Source organism: Lissotriton vulgaris, chromosome 2_1 (assembly GCF_964263255.1).
Source record: "Lissotriton vulgaris chromosome 2_1, aLisVul1.2, whole genome shotgun sequence".
NCBI lineage: Eukaryota > Metazoa > Chordata > Amphibia > Caudata > Salamandridae > Lissotriton > Lissotriton vulgaris.
In genome coordinates this window covers 753,331,220-753,348,892 of record NC_141687.1, presented here as the reverse complement: position 1 = coordinate 753,348,892, position 17,673 = coordinate 753,331,220, and the positions used below count along the sequence as shown (strand labels likewise).

The 17,673-nt window shown below is 38.8% G+C and overlaps 1 protein-coding gene and 1 pseudogene across 1 annotated transcript in view; one reads left to right on the top strand and one right to left on the bottom strand.

Moving 5' to 3' along the window:
• USH1C (USH1 protein network component harmonin) overlaps nt 1-17,673 on the top strand; it is a 697,039-nt gene that overhangs the window by 49,404 nt on the left and 629,962 nt on the right. The gene's annotated exons all lie outside the window — the stretch shown is intronic.
• LOC147731094 (uncharacterized) lies at nt 184-16,789 on the bottom strand (annotated as a pseudogene).

Here is a 17,673-nt window from a genome sequence, read left to right as displayed (position 1 = left end):
TGTCATGCACACAACACAATGATTACTGATATGATCGAACTATGTCTTTGCAATAATTATTTTATGTTTGACAAAATGTGCTTCCAACAAACAAGAGGGGTGGCAATGGGTTCCTGCTTCTCCCCCAGCTATGCCTGTTTGCATATGGGGCTGTGGGAGAAGCAGGTACTCGGGGGCCAATACTCAGAGGTTATGCTCAATCATGTGATTTGTATTTACAGATACATAGACGATCTGTTTATTATATTCAGAGGGGAAAAAAGTGAAGCGAAGGCATTTGTTGAGAATCTCAACATTAACTCCCTCAACCTCCATTTCACATTCAACATCAGTGATACCACAGTCAATTTTCTAGATGTGGAAGTGTTTATTAGTCACCAAACTATTCAGACTAGACTGCATCGAAAAGCCACTGCAGGAAATACACTTTTGCATGCATCAAGTCACCATCCCCGCCATCTAATAAATAGCATCCCCTACGGGGAGATGCTACGCATTAAAAGAATATGCAGTAGGCAGGAGGATGTAACAAAGGAACAAGCAGCATGCCGTCTCCGTTTTCTGGCAAGAGGCTATGATGACAAGGTCATTAGAGCAGCCATGAAACGTACGGAAACACTCCCCAGGGACGAAGCCTTAATAACTAAAGCTATGAGGCTAAACACCCAACCAGTGCCCAGTGAAAACCGAATCCGTCTAATAGCTACATATAAAAAGCAACATCGTGCCATTAGGAGTATTATGACCAAACACTGGCCAATAATCCAAAATGACCCAATGTTAAAAATGGGGTCTACAACTGCACCCACCATTACTTACCGAAAGGCAGGCTCAATGGAAAATAGTTGGTGACTAGCAGTCCAGAGGTCATAGTAAAATCTGACTGGTTAAATAGTAGAAAAGGTTTCTATAAGTGTCTCACCTGCAAAGCCTGTAAACATGGGACTAATAAAAAGTCATATGTTTCTCCATTTTCTGATAAACCCATTCTCATCAAGAAATATTTAACATGCAAGACTGAATTTGCAATCTACGTTTTGGAGTGTCCCTGTGGTTTAAGGTACACTGGCAGCACTAAACTTCCAGCCCATCAAAGAGTATTACAGCATATGAGGGCAATCACTAATTGTGATGAAGCGTACCCGGTCGCTAGACACTTCAATGATTGCCATAAAAGAGACCTTAATCTTTTACAATATTATGTAATAGATGCAGTAATGCCCTTGCGTAGGGGTGGTGACAGGGAAGGAATCCTCAGAAAACTAGAAACACACTACATCTTAAACCTCGATAGTAAACATCCGAGAGGTCTAAACGCTGGGGAGGATTTGCACACTTGTCTGTGAATAGTGAGGTTGTCACGTACTCCCTTGTCACCATGCATACTGCCTCATGCGCATTATGAATTGGTCTTTCAATATACAATTACAGTTAAATCTTCATGAGACAGTTTTAGTTCAGTTTTTCAAGTTTACAGAATGGTTTTTTAATGTATAAAATCATTTTATTCATAGCACTTAAGTATTTTTTTATATATCACACATATTTTTAAATATGCATTTTTATACTATTGAAAGGCTTTTTAATAGTGGTATAGCATATTTTTGCACATTCATTATTTTGCACAGGTTTTATGCACTTTGATTATGCACAGTTTTGCACATTACCATAGACCTTAAATATTTTTTGAACATTAGAGGGGGATTCCCTCAAGCTTGATCTGTTTTATCTTGTAAAAAGCTTCAAGGGTCATCTGGCAGAGAAAGAGACCGAGTTTTGCGGTCTGGTTCCTCCTTGGACCTATTCGTCCTTCTGCGGCGCCCGTTATGAGGGAATCACCCTATAACAGTTATATCGCCTTAGTGTGCGCTACACATAGCGAAAAGACAACACAATCACTTAAAATTTAATTTTATTATTATTTAATCTGCACCTTTTCACATATCCAAATGGTCCTGAGGAAAGCCAGCTTAAAATCTACAAGGCACTGGCTGAAACATGTAGACCACACTAGACGTTGGAGGTCATAACTAGTACTCCAATCTACGTCTTCTTGCCTTTTTATCCGCTAACAGAGGCCCAGTTCATTAAAGATAAGTAACCCTTGGGTGCTGGGACCTACTGTATAGCTTTTAAACTTCACCTTTCTCACCCTTTTTCACTGCACACTCAGCAACATACCAGCTCTGCAGTCACCTGGCTTTGAAGCACACCCGGGGCACATTCGGTGCCACTGTGGTGGGCCAGATGATGAAGCATGCCACCGACTAGGTCGGTGGGTGAGAGCTTTATAAGGAAAACAGTGCTTTTCCTTATTTATTGACGTACCTACCTGAGTCTCCTAAACCTTCTTTAACTAGCTAGTCCTTATTGATATATATACATAATCCAGGGGATACGGTCTAGCCTATCTAGTCCTCTCATTGATTTAAGCACAATGTAAAGGTACACATTATCTGGGATAATAAAGAACATGTTAATTTAAACTTTTAAAGACCATATATAACTTTATTTAAGCAATTATAAATCTCGCGAGGGTGCGTACTACGTAAACGCATCGTAAGATGACGTCAGCGCTCCGCAAATAGAGCGTAAACGCAACTTAAGCTTACGTAAGCGCTCCGTAAACGCAACGTAAGCGCTCCGTAAGCTTACGTCCAACCATGTGACCTCAAAACAAAAGATTTAATTGGTTTATAATACTTCCTACTCCAATTGTTGAAAGACCCCTCCCATGTTCAGCATTCTTCTTTGGCTTTCGAGGAAGAGACACCTTTTTTCATCAGCACTTTGCTCCTGAAAAATCTATTGAAATGTCTGAACAGCAGGAACCTGAGCATTCAGAACATGAGGAATCTGACCATTCTGAAGATGAGGAACCTGAGTTTGTTCCTGATACCCCTAGATCACCAAAAGAGTCCATAGTTTGGAAATGTTTTAAATTCCCAGAAGGACAGAAAAAGGTAAATGCGCCTTTTGTCACATGCAAAATCTGTGACACGGTACTTTCCAGAGGGGATCCACAGAAGAAGTACAGCTTTGGAACTTTTAGCATGGAACGCCATGTCAAGAATATACACCCAAACAATTGGAGTAAAGCTGTAATGAAAAGATCATCGGAGGAGCAGGGCTCTGCCTCCAGCACTTCTTCTCAACCAACAGCACCACCAATGCAAGCATCAATGGTTGCAAATATCCAACCAGAACGTAAGAATTTAATGATGCAATGCATTCGTTGCCAGAAACTGATAGCCTTTGGACAAGAATCCATTCAAGATATCCTGCAAAAAAACAGGAAGCACAGGTGCACCCCATATTTTTTTTCTTTATTTTTCATAGTTTGTTCCGGTTGAACAATTATCTGCCTTAAAAAGTTTATTTTTTTCCATCGTTTTTCAAGCAAAACAAAAACAAAACAAAAAAACAGTTCTTTTTAGAACTACCTCTACTGGTTAACCCCTTGACTGCTGGCCCGTTTCCGCCCCTGTGCTGTAAACAAATGAACAGGGGCGGGCCATGACGAACCCCAGCCGTCATCAGCACACGAGCACCGTAGTGCATGACGGCTGGGGTTCGTCATCAGCATGCAAGGGGTTAAAGAAAGAACTAAATTTCTATGTTTGTATGTAAAAGTTTGTCATAGTGAATGTCAAAGTGCAAAACTATAAGGATGTGGTACAGCATAAACCTATAAGGTGTTTACCTATAGTATACTGTACTTCTTCCAAAGCACAGAAATGTAACATATGTATATAAATATGTTACAATTCAATGGGCCAGATGTACGTAATCTCGATTTACCTACTCATAAATACAGAGGGCCCGATGTAGGTAATCCCAGATTACCACATCTTAAATACCGAATCATACCGATTCGGTATTTAAGAACTGGCAATGGGGATGTAGGTATTTTTACCAAATTATCTGTATTTGCCACTGATTCCTATGGGCCTTGAAGCCCATAGGAATCAATGGCAAATACCGATTTGGTAATTACCGAATCGGTAAATACCGAATCCTGCCAGGGGTACCAGGGTGTCACTTTGACACCCTATAGCACCCCTGTTTTTGGCTTGTGTGCAATGTGGCACACATACATGCCCTTAGGGCCCTTAGGGCATGTATGTGTGCCACATGGCACAGGTGTACATGCACAGGTGTGCATGTACACAGGAATTCCTTATTTACCACCCAATTGTATTGGGTGGTAAATAACGAATTCTTAGACGCCTCTAGCACTGTCAACAGTGCTACCTACATTAGAATTTACATATTTGATATTTTTACCGAGTCTGTATTTACCGATTCGGTAATTTTACCGATTCGGTAAATACAGAATCGGTAAAAATACCAAATCTGTAAATAAAGGCCTCCTACATAGGAAAAGGCATTTACCGGTCGGTAACGGCCAAATTCGGCCGTTACCGTTCGGTAAATGCCTACCTACATCGGGCCCCAAATCATACCACTTCATTATTTAAGAATAGGTAAATGGGATGTATGTAATTTCTCTTTTGGAATTACCGAATCTGTATAATTCAGTCAATTTACCGAATCGGTATTTACCGATTCGGTAATTGCCATTGATTCCTATGGGCCTTGAGGCCGTATAGTATTCGGTGGTAACTAACGAATATTTAAGGGCTTGTGTCACTGTTTTCAAAACAAGGAAGTGTAAACAAAAGTGAACACAAAAGGGAAGAGGTATGAGAAACAGAGAGAAGGAAGTGCACTGGAGGAAGTGGAGTGCCAGTAAATGAAGGTTTACTAACAGGTAAGAAATGGATAACAGAGTGAAGGAAGGAGAATAAGATCAAACCTAACAAAATAAAGAAAGAGAGAAACTGACTGAGGTAAAGAGGAGGAGTGGTAGAAAGAGAGAGCAAAGGAGATTAACTGTAAGGGAGAGACATGTAGAGAGAGAGGGAGCAAGGGACTGAGAAAGAGTGGGGCAGTTATTCTGTCACAATAAGAGAGTGATAACAAACTTATTTTTGATTCTCATACTTACCTTATAAATAATGAAAACGTAGACACTGATGCAAAAAAAGTTTTTTATTTCTTATACTTACCTTCTAAGATATAAAAAAACTTAAAGAAATTATTTTAAAAAAAATAATATCTGTAAAACACAAGAAACAAATAAAGGATAATGCATATAATGTATATTTCACAATACAAGAGAGAAGGAAGGAGATTAAGAGTCAAGAAAGATTGATGGCACATGCAAAGGGACACATGCCACAGGTAGAGAGTAAGATGGTGCATGCAGAGAGTGAGATACAACAAGTAGAGGGTGAGATGGTGCAAGCAGAGGGTAAGATGACACACGCACATGCATATATTGTGCAGACAGAGGGTAAGATGGCACTCACACAGAGAAACATGGAACAGGCAAAGGAAGACATAGCACAGTCAAAAGAGAGATGGCAAATGAGCTTGAAAACAAGGGGAGTGAGTACACAGAGGGAGTGAAGGAAAGAGTGAGAGAAGGGGACTGAGTGAAGGAGCAAAGAAAGACAAGTGATGGAGTGTGGGTGAGTTAAAGAGAGTGAGTGTAAGGGAAAGGCAGTGAGACAGTGAAGGGAAAGAGGAAGTAAGGCTAACAGAGAGACAGTGAAGAAAGAGAAGTGAGGATGTCAGAGTTGAAAGGGAGTGACAGAAGGAGTAAGTGAAGTGGAGTAAGGCAAGTGAGGGAAGGTTAATGAGTAAGGGAGCAAAAGAAGGAAAGAGAGGTGTCGGAGAGAGTCAAGCTAAGAGACAGGGAGCGATGGAAGGATAGACAAAAATAAAAATAAAAATGTTTTTGGGGTCAGTTGTACTTACCTTATCAATGAAATATCTGTGGAAAGAGACAAAGCAGGAGAAAAAGGAAAGAGGAGTTAGGGAAGGGAAATGAGGGAGAGGGAAGGCGGAATTAGTGAAGGTGCGTTAACAACAGTGAGTCTAAGAGAGAGGGAGTGATCGAAGAGTACACAGAAAATAAGAGGACACAGGGAGTTTTGTGAAGGTATGTTTGAAGTGCAGTTAGGTGAGTGACAGAAGGGGAATTAGTGAGTGAGCAAAGGAAGGAAAGAGAGGTGAAGGGGAGTGAAACAGAGGGACTGACTTAACATGAGTGGGTGAGAAGACTAAGAAGAAGGGGAGTAAAGTATAGGGAATGAGGATAAGTGAGGGAAGCACAATAAAGGGACAGGGGTGACGTAGGGTAAAAGAATGACAGTAAGTTTGACGAAACAGAGGTGATAGAGGATGAATAAAGGCAAATTAGCATGGCACAAGAAGAGTAAAAGAGTGAGGAAATAGAGGGAGTGAAGGAAAGAGTGAGAGAAGGGTACTGAGTGAAGGAGCAAATAAAAGTCAGTGACAAAATGTGGATGAGTTAAAGGGAGTGAACATAAGAGAAAGGGAGTGAGAAACTGAAGGGATGAAAGCAGTGAGGTTAAGAGAGAGGCAGTAAGGGAAGGATACAGAGAAACAGAAATAAAAAAGTAATGAAAATGTATTTTTTATTGGTCGAACTTACCTTATAAATGTAATATCTGTGGAAGAGAGTAAACAAATATGTTATAATATATATTTCACAATACAAAATGCAAATTAACTTGTACAACATGTTATATGGTTTATTTTTGCTGTTCTCAGAATATATTGATTTTCACTAAAAACAGTGAGTTCAATACTATTCATCATATCACAGCGGGCAAAAAAAACACAATCAAAATGATTGTGTTTAAAAAAAAACATAAAACTTATCTTAAATGTTTTCTTTCAAACAGCAATTTCTAAGATACAGTATCTCATTATTATACTCTCAAACTAAAGTGATATAGAAACATATATTAATCACATTTACCCGAAATACGTATTCTTCATTTACAAACCTTTCCAAATGTCCAAATGGTATATAGAAAGTCCCCTTTTTGGAAATTACTTAATAGCAGGTTTTTTTAAGTTTAAAAAGCTTTATTGAGTAGATTATTACAACGTAGAACATCAGTACAATGGCAGAAAACACCAAGAAAATATGAGGAAAATTATTGAAAACAATGCAAATGTAAAACCTGACCCCAGAAAGGGGTAAACAATATACCAATGAGAAATGCTTTTATAACTTTTCCATTTTGGGGAGAAAAAGAGAGGGGAGGAAAAAAAGAAAAGGAAAGAGAAGGGAAGGAAGTGCAACAGGGAATACATTATCTCAAACAAAATTAGGCAAGAACAAGGGTAAAGAAAGTAATATCAGGTGATCATGGGGTATGTCTAGATAAAAACTCTGTTAAAGGGGACCATAATAAAACACGTTTAATCAACAGAGGGATTGACGAAGCACATGCGCGATCTAATCTGTGATGATGACAGATTAGGTTCCACCAAGCATTATACACAACATTCGTGGTATCTTTCCAAATATTGGTAATAATTTGGAATGAAATAGCAATGGAAAGGTCGATGAATTTACGTGTGTGATGCGGGACATTCCAGATTGGAGCCAATCCACCCAAAAAAACAGTAGCAATATCAAAAGGAACAACAGTGGACAAAATATTGTTAAGGGTAGACCAAACATTGGACCACAGTAATTTAACTCTAGGGCAGAGAAAAAACATGTGAAACAGGTCACTAGTGGCACAAGAACAAGACCAGCACTTTTTGGAATCTATTAATTTGAATTTATACAGGTCAGAGGGGGTGTAATAAAGTCTGTTGTAAAAAAAGTAGAAGGTCTGTGTGGTGCTAGCAGAACGAGAAACTGAGTGAATTTTAGACCAAATGGAGTCCCAAGTGAGCATGGAAAAGGTGTGACCTAAGTCTGACTCTCACGTAAGTTCTAGCTTGGTTTTGGGCCTGTCACTAGGAAAGTGAGAGAGTAATTTATAAATAGCCGAGGCTTTGAAAGGGATATGGAAATTAGGTGGAGGGATAATAAGAGGGGGAGAAGAGGAGGGAGGAGATCCAGCAAAATAATAGAGGATAATGTAGGGAGAAGTGTGTGAAAGTGTGAGAAATATTTAGTGTAAATACCAAAAGAGTCACGGAGTTCCTGAAAGGTTAGTAGAGAGCCATTGGAAAGGTGTTGCCTATAAGTAAAAATTCCTTTATCGATCCATTCCTTCCAGAAAAGTGCCCGATTGCGTAGTTTGAGAGATTTATTGTACCAGAGTGGAGTGTCAAAATGAAGATCAGAGGGCGAAGAAAAGGAGCGAAAAAGAGTAAGTGTTACGGCTTTAGAGTGTTTAAAAATAGGAGATACAAGCTTTTGAGGTGACTGGGTGAGGTTAGTAGCAGTAAGGAAAGAGAAGGGAAGAAGTTGAGCTAATTCCAAAGAGCTCCAAGCCGTTACAGGTGAGGAGGAGGAATCCAGAAGAAAAGGCCAAATTTGTTTGAGGGAAAAGGCAGAGTGAAAGCGCGAAATATTGGGGAAGTTAACACCACCCAGATGTTTAGGTTGTTGGAGGCGAAGCAGAGAGACTCTAGCTTTACGCTTATTCCATAGGAATTTAGTAAATAGACTATTGATGGACTTGAAAAAGAAATGGGGGAGAGATATAGGAAGCATGGAAAGACAAAAATTGACTATAGGAAGGAGCATCATTTTGATAGTTGAAAGACGACCCCACCAGGAGAGGAAAAGGGGAGACCAACGTTCTATAAGAGAGGAGAGTTTTTTAAGGATGTCAGAGTGGTTGATTTTAATAGTTTCTCTAATGGTGTTAGCGTATAGGACTCCGAGACATTTAATGGAACCAGGATTCCACTCAAAACCGGAGCCATGGAACATATGAGGGAGACAATACTTGTTGAGAGGAAGAACCTCCGACTTATCCATATTTAGCTTGTAACCGGAGACAGAAGAATAATCGCTCAGTAAGGAAAAGAAAGCAGGAAGGGCGACAGCAGGGTTTGAAATATACAGCAAAATGTCATCTGCATAAGCAGTAAATTTAATTTCAACTTCCTTGTAAAGAAAACCAGAATAGGAAGGAGATTGTCGAATATTCTCAAGAGAGGGTTCTAACGCCAAAATAAAAAGGAGAGGGGATAGTGGACAACCTTGTCTGGTTCCTCTGTGAAGGGGAAAGTAAGCAGATTGTGTACCATTAACCCAGATAGAAGTAGTGGGACCAGAGTAAAGTAATTGTATATATTTGAGGATAGTGGGGCTAAAACCATGCCAACGAAGCGAACCAAACATAAAATCCCAATTAACACGGTCAAATGCTTTCTCAGCATCCAGGGTAATAGCCGCGATTGGGGTATCCATTTTTGCAGAAAGGTGAATAATATTAAGAAGGGTCCTCGAATTATCAGTAATAGACCTGCCTTTTACAAATCCAGATTGATAAATATTGACCAAATCGGGAATAATCGAGTTGATACGTAGAGCTAAGAGTTTTGCGTATATTTTGCAATCAGTGTTGATAAGGGAAATGGGTCTGAGTTTTTGCACGGGGAGGGATCCTTATCTTTCTTGGGGAGAAGAACAAGCATTGCCTGTGTAAAGGAGCCTTTGGATTCACCGGTAGTGAGAAAATGATTAATTAATTGGAGCAAATAGGGAACCAAAACAGTCTTGAAGTGGAGAAAGAATCGTACTGTAAAGCCGTCTGGGCCAGGCGTTTTATGTTTGGGGAGAAGAGAAAGAGCCGCAAGAATCTTTTTTTCTGAGATTGGGACATCAAGGGGGGAAAAGTCCACCAGAGGGGCGGAAGGTTTAGGGATAGAGTGAAAGAAGGAGTCTATTTGTTCAACAGAGGGATTGGACTCAGGCGTGTAGAGGGTAGAGTAATATTGTACAAAACAATCAAGAATTTTAGCATCTGAGGATTGGGGAGAGCCCTGTGGGTCCATAATCCAACACAATTTTAGATTTTTGTTTTTTGATTTTGAGGTAATTCGCCAGAGCTCTGCTAGCCTTGTTACAGCCACCATAGATTTTGGCATTAAATTGGAGAAGCAGATTAGAAGCGGAGTCCCAAGAGTGTTTATTAAATTGCATATTAGCTTTATTAAGAGAAGACAGTGAGTCAGGAGAGTTGGTGGTAAAATAAAGGTGTTCAAGTTCCTTAATGCGTTTAAGAAAAGAGGAGGCCTGAGCAAGCGCCTTCTTCTTTTTACGTGACACAAAATCGATAATGCAACCACAAGCAGCAGCTCGTGGTTGCAAATAAAGTGGAAATCAGAAGAGGTGCTTAAGTTGTTAGTAAAGAAGTGAAGTGTGTGAAATGTTCAGTGAGGGTGGGGTCAAGTAAAAGTGAATTGATAAAGCGCCATCGGTGGGTCTTGAGGGTGGGGGAGGGGTAGTCCATATCCAAAATAATAGGGGCGTGATCGGAGATGAGGATAGAGCCTATTTCAGAGTTGGTCATGAATTGGAAAGCATGATGGAAGAGAAAGATATAATCAATTCGGGAATGGGAAGCATGCACAGGAGAAAAAAGGAAAATTCCAGAGAATCAGGGTGAGAGATTCTCCATGAATCTATTAGGCCTCTGGAGGAAATGGATCTGTGGAAATATTTTTGCATTTTGTTAGGGACATAACGTGTTTGGGATTTGCGGTCCAGGAAAGGGTCCATCAATTAATTACAATCCCCCCAACAATCATATCTTCATTACCATTAGAGGAGAGAAGGGAGGAAAAATCGATCCAAAAGGACGGGTTAATACCATTAGGACCATAAACATTGCAAAGGGAGAGATGAACGTCGTTAACAGTGCAATCCAGAAGCAACCAAATACCATTAGAATCAGCAGTTTCCTTTTGTATTTGAACAGACAAGGATTTGTGAAATAAAATAACACCACCATTTTTATGATTAACAGCTGGAGAGCAGTAAACCTCCCCAACCCATTGTCTGCGTAACATAGACAGCTCCTGTGTAGAAAGATGCGTTTCTTGCAAAAAGGCAATTTGACATTTTAAACGGGCAAGGTGAGACAAAATACGTTGTTTCTTAATAGGACTGCGGAGACCCTTAACATTCCAAGAGATGAGTCGGAAACCTTTCATAGGGAGAGAATAGAGAGAGAGTAGAGAATAAGAATATAGCAGTTGTGAAGAGAAAAAAGGAGAGAAGATAAAAGAAGGTATCTAGTGACAAGCTTGGTGAAATAGAAAAAGAAGTGAAGTAACCAGCAAGGATTATGAGAGAGAGAGAACGAAGAGAGACAATGCATTACCGCCATAATAAGTTGCAGAGGGAGAGTAAAAGTAGAAAAGGGGAAAAGAGAAAAAAAAACAGTACCACAGAACAAAAGGAGAGAAGGGAGGAATAGCAGAGAAAAGATGAATGAAGTAGAAAAACACGAAAGAAGCCAGAAAATAAAAAGAAGGAATAGAAGGGGTAGTGAGAAGAAGGGAAAGTGGGAGCCAACTGCTACCCTAAAGGAGACAGCAAAAAGATGGATGGCAAAAGAAACCAGAACGGTTCCAGCCATACAGAACAAATAACGATAAGAACAATGAAGTGAGAGCGGGAGCAACAGGAAAAGACGACCGCACAAGAAGGAAAATGTCAAAAACACAGTTCAGAGGAGCATTAAAAAAAGAGACAAAAGAAAGTAAGGGAAAAGTACAAATAGAACCTGGAACCGAGCACGACAATAAGAACAAATGAAGGAAACTTACTGAACAAGTATGCAAGAAAAGCAGCAAACTGGGATGACGGAAACGAATAACAGCACAGTACAGTGGAGGAGCTGACACTCAAAACATTGGGAGACGAGCCTAGAAAACAACAAAATCAAAAAAATGAAGTAATACGAAGAGAAACAACAAGTCATCACATAGCAAACAATAAACGATGCACAGAGAAGGAGACATTATAAGGTTAAGAGCTGCTTTGTTCCATGGAATCTTCTCTGTGGGAATGGATGAATCTGCGGAGATCAGCCGGATCCTCGAAGCTAAATGTCCTTTCTTTGTATGTGACCTTGAAGAAATAAGGATGAATAAGTCCGTATCTAGCGTTCATGGAACGAAGCGCGGGCGCAGATCCAGAAATTCTTTTCAACGCGTCGCAGTCTGTTTGGAGACATCCTGAGAGAAAAAAAGTTTATGACCTGACCATAATAACTGCTTGTGTTGTTTGACAGAATGTAAAATAGTCATGAGGTCAGAATAGAGAAGAAAATAGGCAATGATGCCTCTAGGCTTTGAGGAAGAAGAGGAGTTTTTTAGGGCCAAGACGGTGCGCTCTTTGAATATTGACGTCCACATGCTTAGGCAGCCCAACAATTGGCAGGACTTGTGTCTTCAAAAAGAGGATGATGTCAGACCCCTCTGAATTCTCCAGAATGCCATTAATGCGTAGATTATTGCGCCTATTTCAAATTTCCAAATCTTCGGATGTTTTCTTGAGTACTTGAACCTCCTTGGTGAGGCTATCCAGTTTGGCAGCAACATCTTGAGCATCACTGATTTTTTATTCTACTTCGGTGACCCTTTTATCAAGATTGGACCACTTATCGTCCAACCTCTGCAGGGTAGCAGTAGTATCCGCAATAAAAGAGCCAATAAGCTAGAAAAACCAGCGTGAGTCAAAGGACAAGACAGCGCAATGTGAGATGAGGGCTGATAATTCCCAAGAGGGGCTGCAGAAAGTGGAAACAGAAAAACCTCAAGAAAGAATAATTTGCAGCTGTGGTAGAGAGGAGCGCAAAAAAGAAATTATATTAATCCCCAGAGAAGCAAAAAGCAACAGTTCACAAAAGAGGCGAAGTGCTGAGGTAAAAATGAGAGGCAAGAACCAGACGACAAAAAAGAATGCAGGAAATGTCTCAGAATACCTCAAAAGATGTCAAATGCCTCTAATGTCCAAACCATCATGGTAAAACACAGTCATGAGGTCATATCCAACATGTAGGAGCAGTAGGAGGATGTTTGAAGAAAAAAACGAAGAAAAGAAAAAACAAAATGGCGGCCGTTTCCGAGGAGAGGACATTTATGCAGAATTCGACCTTAAAAAATACATGTTCACGTTCAGGAACATACTCATATGCTGAGGGGCATTTCCAACGCTTGAATCAGCTGTTTCCGCCAAGAAACGCCATCGGGAAGCGGGTCCTCCGTGATTAAAGCGCCACCGAGATCGCCGAGCTCAGGGGGGAGCGGCCATCTTGTCCGCTGCGTCGCGCACTTCTAATAGTAGTTTTAAACTTCCATTTACCCGACTTTCTGAATGAAAAGTCCAACATCTATTTCATCATCTAACAATAATTATATTTGCACCTCTGACTTACTCTTGATTAACAATTCCTATAATACTGATATCACTCATTATGTGATACACTTACACTACCTCTATGACAACTACCAGTTTACTAATTATCTTGATCACTTTCACTCACAAACTAATTTTGAACAACACACTTAAATTTCGGTTCTAAAAACACTAGGTAAGAATTTGTTAAGTCAAAAGGCAAACGTTGTTTGAAAATCAATTGAGTATCATTACAAACTTATGTAAAAACATATATTATCAACATTTACCCGAGAAACTCATTTTTCATTGATATACTTTCCCACATGGCCAAATAGTACGTAAAAATTCCATTGTTTGGAAAATACTTAATAATACTCTTGACCTTCCATTTCCCAACCTTCTGCATGAAAAGCTTCAACGTCTTTCGTAACACCTAACAATATTTATATCTCCACCCAAGGATGTGTATCATGTCCATAAAACCTTAAACAACCAGTAAACTATCAGAATCTGAACATCAAATAGTATCCTGATGACTAACGTTTATTAATTGCTCAAATATTTCTAGGCCAATTACTTTTTCTAAAATTTAGGTTGTAAAAACACTAGGTAAGAATATTTTAAGTCCCAAGGCAAATGTTTTTGAAAAGTCAAAACAGTATCATTACAATGAGTCCAGCCTTTTTGACATTTTAAATAAGCTGTATAATGTCCAGATGTTGTTGAAGGACCATCATGGAAAATAATTGCTACTGTTACAAAGGTTCTTCCTGAAATTGATAATTGTGAAGCCACAATTTTTTTTATTAAATTTGTTAATTTAGTTTTATCAGGTCTAAATCGTTGGAACATTAAAATTACGTATTGCCCATAACTTTGTATAAATAATGTTGATAGCATTGCAGAGTTACATTGGGGACAAACCATGTTTTGATCAGCTGCTCAAACTAGCTTATTAAAAGACACTGATTTGCAGTCTGGTAAAGTCAAATATATAAATCTTTCAGTATCTACTGTTGTACTACTTGAAAAGGAACAATTATCGCAGACATGTTCCCATTTATAAGAAAGGCCAAAAAGATTTTCAACATCTATACCTTCCTCTTGCAATACAACAAGCATGTACATTAGAAATTCCTGACAATCTTGCTGAATATCCTAAGAAAATTGAGTTATACCAGAACATATGTCTAAATCATTTCGAATATCAGAAACACTTTCTATATTTGTTCTATCACTGCTACATTTCTCAAACACAGTATTGAACAAAAAACAAAAACTTTGATCCCGATTTTCAACAATCTGTTCTTGCAAACTTTGGAGGAAAAAAACAACATTAACCACTACATTAGCATAGCAGTTGACACCAGAACTGTTCTCAAACTGAAATCCAACAATATCTTCAACAGTATCCTCTTTGTTTCTGCTTACAATTACTGGTTCATCTACTTTTCTTTTTTTTGCTACAGCCTTGCTACAATTGTTCTCATTTCTTCTTTTTCGGCCTACCACACGCTTTTCAAATAGAGGATATTGAGGTAAATTTGGAGCATACTCTCTTCTTAACCTATTATATTCCTTTACACAATTTAGATCTGCACTAATCTTTGTCTCATCAAAATCAATCAAGTACAATCCAGATAAAGTTCTGACTCGAGATAAAGCAACATATGCCATACCCTCCTTGAAGACAGAACTTCCAATATTCATCAAAGCAATATCTACACTTAACCCTTGAGTTTTATGAATAGTTACTGAATATGACAAAGAAACAGGAAACTGTTTTCGGCGGACATATGAATCTTTCACAAGCAAAAATCGAACAGAACAACGACTAAACTGTTGTACTTCTTCAATTCCATTGAATTTAATTTTCAAAAATTCAATTCCATCTCTATTTCGGTAAATCACATGATCAACAACATGACCCATTGCTCCATTTACTAAACCTCTTTCCACATTTAAATTCCGTCGTAAAATTATACGACAATTTAAACATACATATAGAGTCTTTTCAAAACCAGCAGTTTTAGAAATTGTCTTCTCTAAAGAATCCAACTTTGATTTCAACTTTTCTGACAAAACAATAGTAACTCCTTCGTGCCCTATTTTATCAATAGCTTCCAGTTTCACAATCTCTTGATTTTCTAACTCTAACATTTTGTTGTTAAAGACTGAACATTCTCGAAGAGTTGGCATCAAGCATATTACAGTTTTGTTTCCAGCATTTATCTGATAAATAATCTCTGGGAGAATATTTTCCTTTGGAAACAAATTTGAAATTAATCGTGACTGTAAAACTTCTTTGCCATGTTCAGTTACTTTTCCAATTCTTACATCTTGTAGAATATTTTTATAATCTTTATCCTTTGCCTGTCGCATGTTTTGAAGCAGTTCTGCATATTTAAAATATAACCAGATATTCACATTTCCAATGCTTCCTAGGCACTTTCTTGTATCTTCATGCGTAAGCATCTTAAACACTGGTTGTCCTTTCACTGGAGTTAGCTGCAGTAGATCTCCAAATACAATGATGTGTTTGCCTCCAAATAACACATCATACTCTGTTTTAAGAATTTGTTGCATTCTTAAATGCACAAAAGCAAGCATCACATTTGAAACCATGCTTACCTCATCAATGATAAGAAGTTTCATTTTCTTCAGGACTCTACCAACTTCACAACAAGCTTCTCCAGATAGCTTGTGGTATTGTAATTTATTATCATGCTCTACTGGCAGCATCAATAAACGATGTAAAGTAATCCCTTTAATGTTATGTGCTGCCAACCCAGTTGGAGCAGTAACAACACAAGACAGTGATGACTTTGTTCTTTTCTGCAGATAAGTTGCAATTGATTTAATTAGAAAACTTTTCCCAGTTCCGGCTTCTCCACCCACATACAGTCAGACAGGTTCAAATGATGTACATGAGCACTCTTTTTTATCATGACGTAAACCATGCTCAATCTGTTCTGTGACTTCATCATATATTTATTTGGGCTGCACGTTTAGTTGATTTTCCAAATCTTTTAAATTAACTACATCCTCCTGAGCTTGTTCCATGGCTCTTTTCACCTCTTCCATGGCAGTGGCAGCTTCATTTTGGATAATTGGTCCTCCTAGTGGATCCTGACTCAACGAAACAGAACTTTGACTGTCTTGAGAACTGTCTCTAGCAGTCTCTGCTGCAATGGTAGCTTCCTGCTGTATTTCATCGTTCAACATTTGCAGATAATTTGAAAAAACAGGACATTCTATGGTATCCTTGTTTGCATTGAAAGAATATTCAAAACTGAGAAAATCTCCAAGTAGTTCCTTTTCTGAACGCCATGGCTTAAAGAGTTGCAAAAGAGCTAAATAATAAAATTCCCGTTTATCAAGAGATTCGCAACACAATTTACGATGATTAATCAAATGTCCTTTTCTTTGTTTCACCAGACATCCTTCACATCCAATTACAGCATATACTCCTTTATTGATATCTTCTGTCATATTTCTCTTAAAAGTATAGCTTTGTAGTACTTCATAGAGACAAACGTTCTCAAGATGACTACTTCTATTTGGATAATATGTATCCAGCATGTTTGTCTTCAAAATATCTGTACTGTTTGGTTGAAACTCCGCCAAATATTCAATTTCTTGTGCAGACTTCAAAACTCGGTTTCGTGTTGCAGCAAGACCTAGACTCACCCAAATGATGGATCTCGATTTGGCATACAGACTTGCTGATGATAACCGATCTGAACATTCGTATGCTCCATTTTCTCGATGCGACATCTTCAAACTGTAAATGTATAATTTCTTACTTAGGCTCTTTTCATGGGAAATGTCCTCCCACATTTCCTTCAGTTCCATCTTTTCTGATTTTGTGATGTAAGACGTTACATATCGAGCCACAGCAATAGAGTTGTCAGCAACATATTGAATATCCATGTTAGCATTCCACATGGACAAAATGACTGAGTTGTAGTCATTTATGTATTTGGACTCTTCATTTCTTTTCAAGTTGTACGTATTTTTCGGTGATTTTCTTGTCACAGTATGTCCCAGTGAAGACATAAAATTGTTCACTCTTCCTTTAGATATTACTGGTCGTGGAAATCCAAAACAACATTCAGGGATTGTCTCACTTTGGATTATGTACATAAGATTAGGTGGCTTGTTTATGTAAGGGAAATTTTGGTAACTGCTGGTCGACAGGACCTCTATGATGATCCCGGGACGATTACGAAAATGGATCCCAGTAGGGTGAAGAAACAGCTTTTAAATTTGTGGGCATTACAAAGGGAGGAATTGGAGTTGAAAAGAGTAACGGTAAAAGCACATTACCTTTTAAAAACCACGCCGTTGATGGAACCTTACTTGAAAATTGTGACTAAGCCTTTCCATCGCATACTCCTTACACGCTTCCGTTTTAACTTAATTCACCTTTCGCTAGGGAACTCCAAGGGATGGTGCAGGCTGGA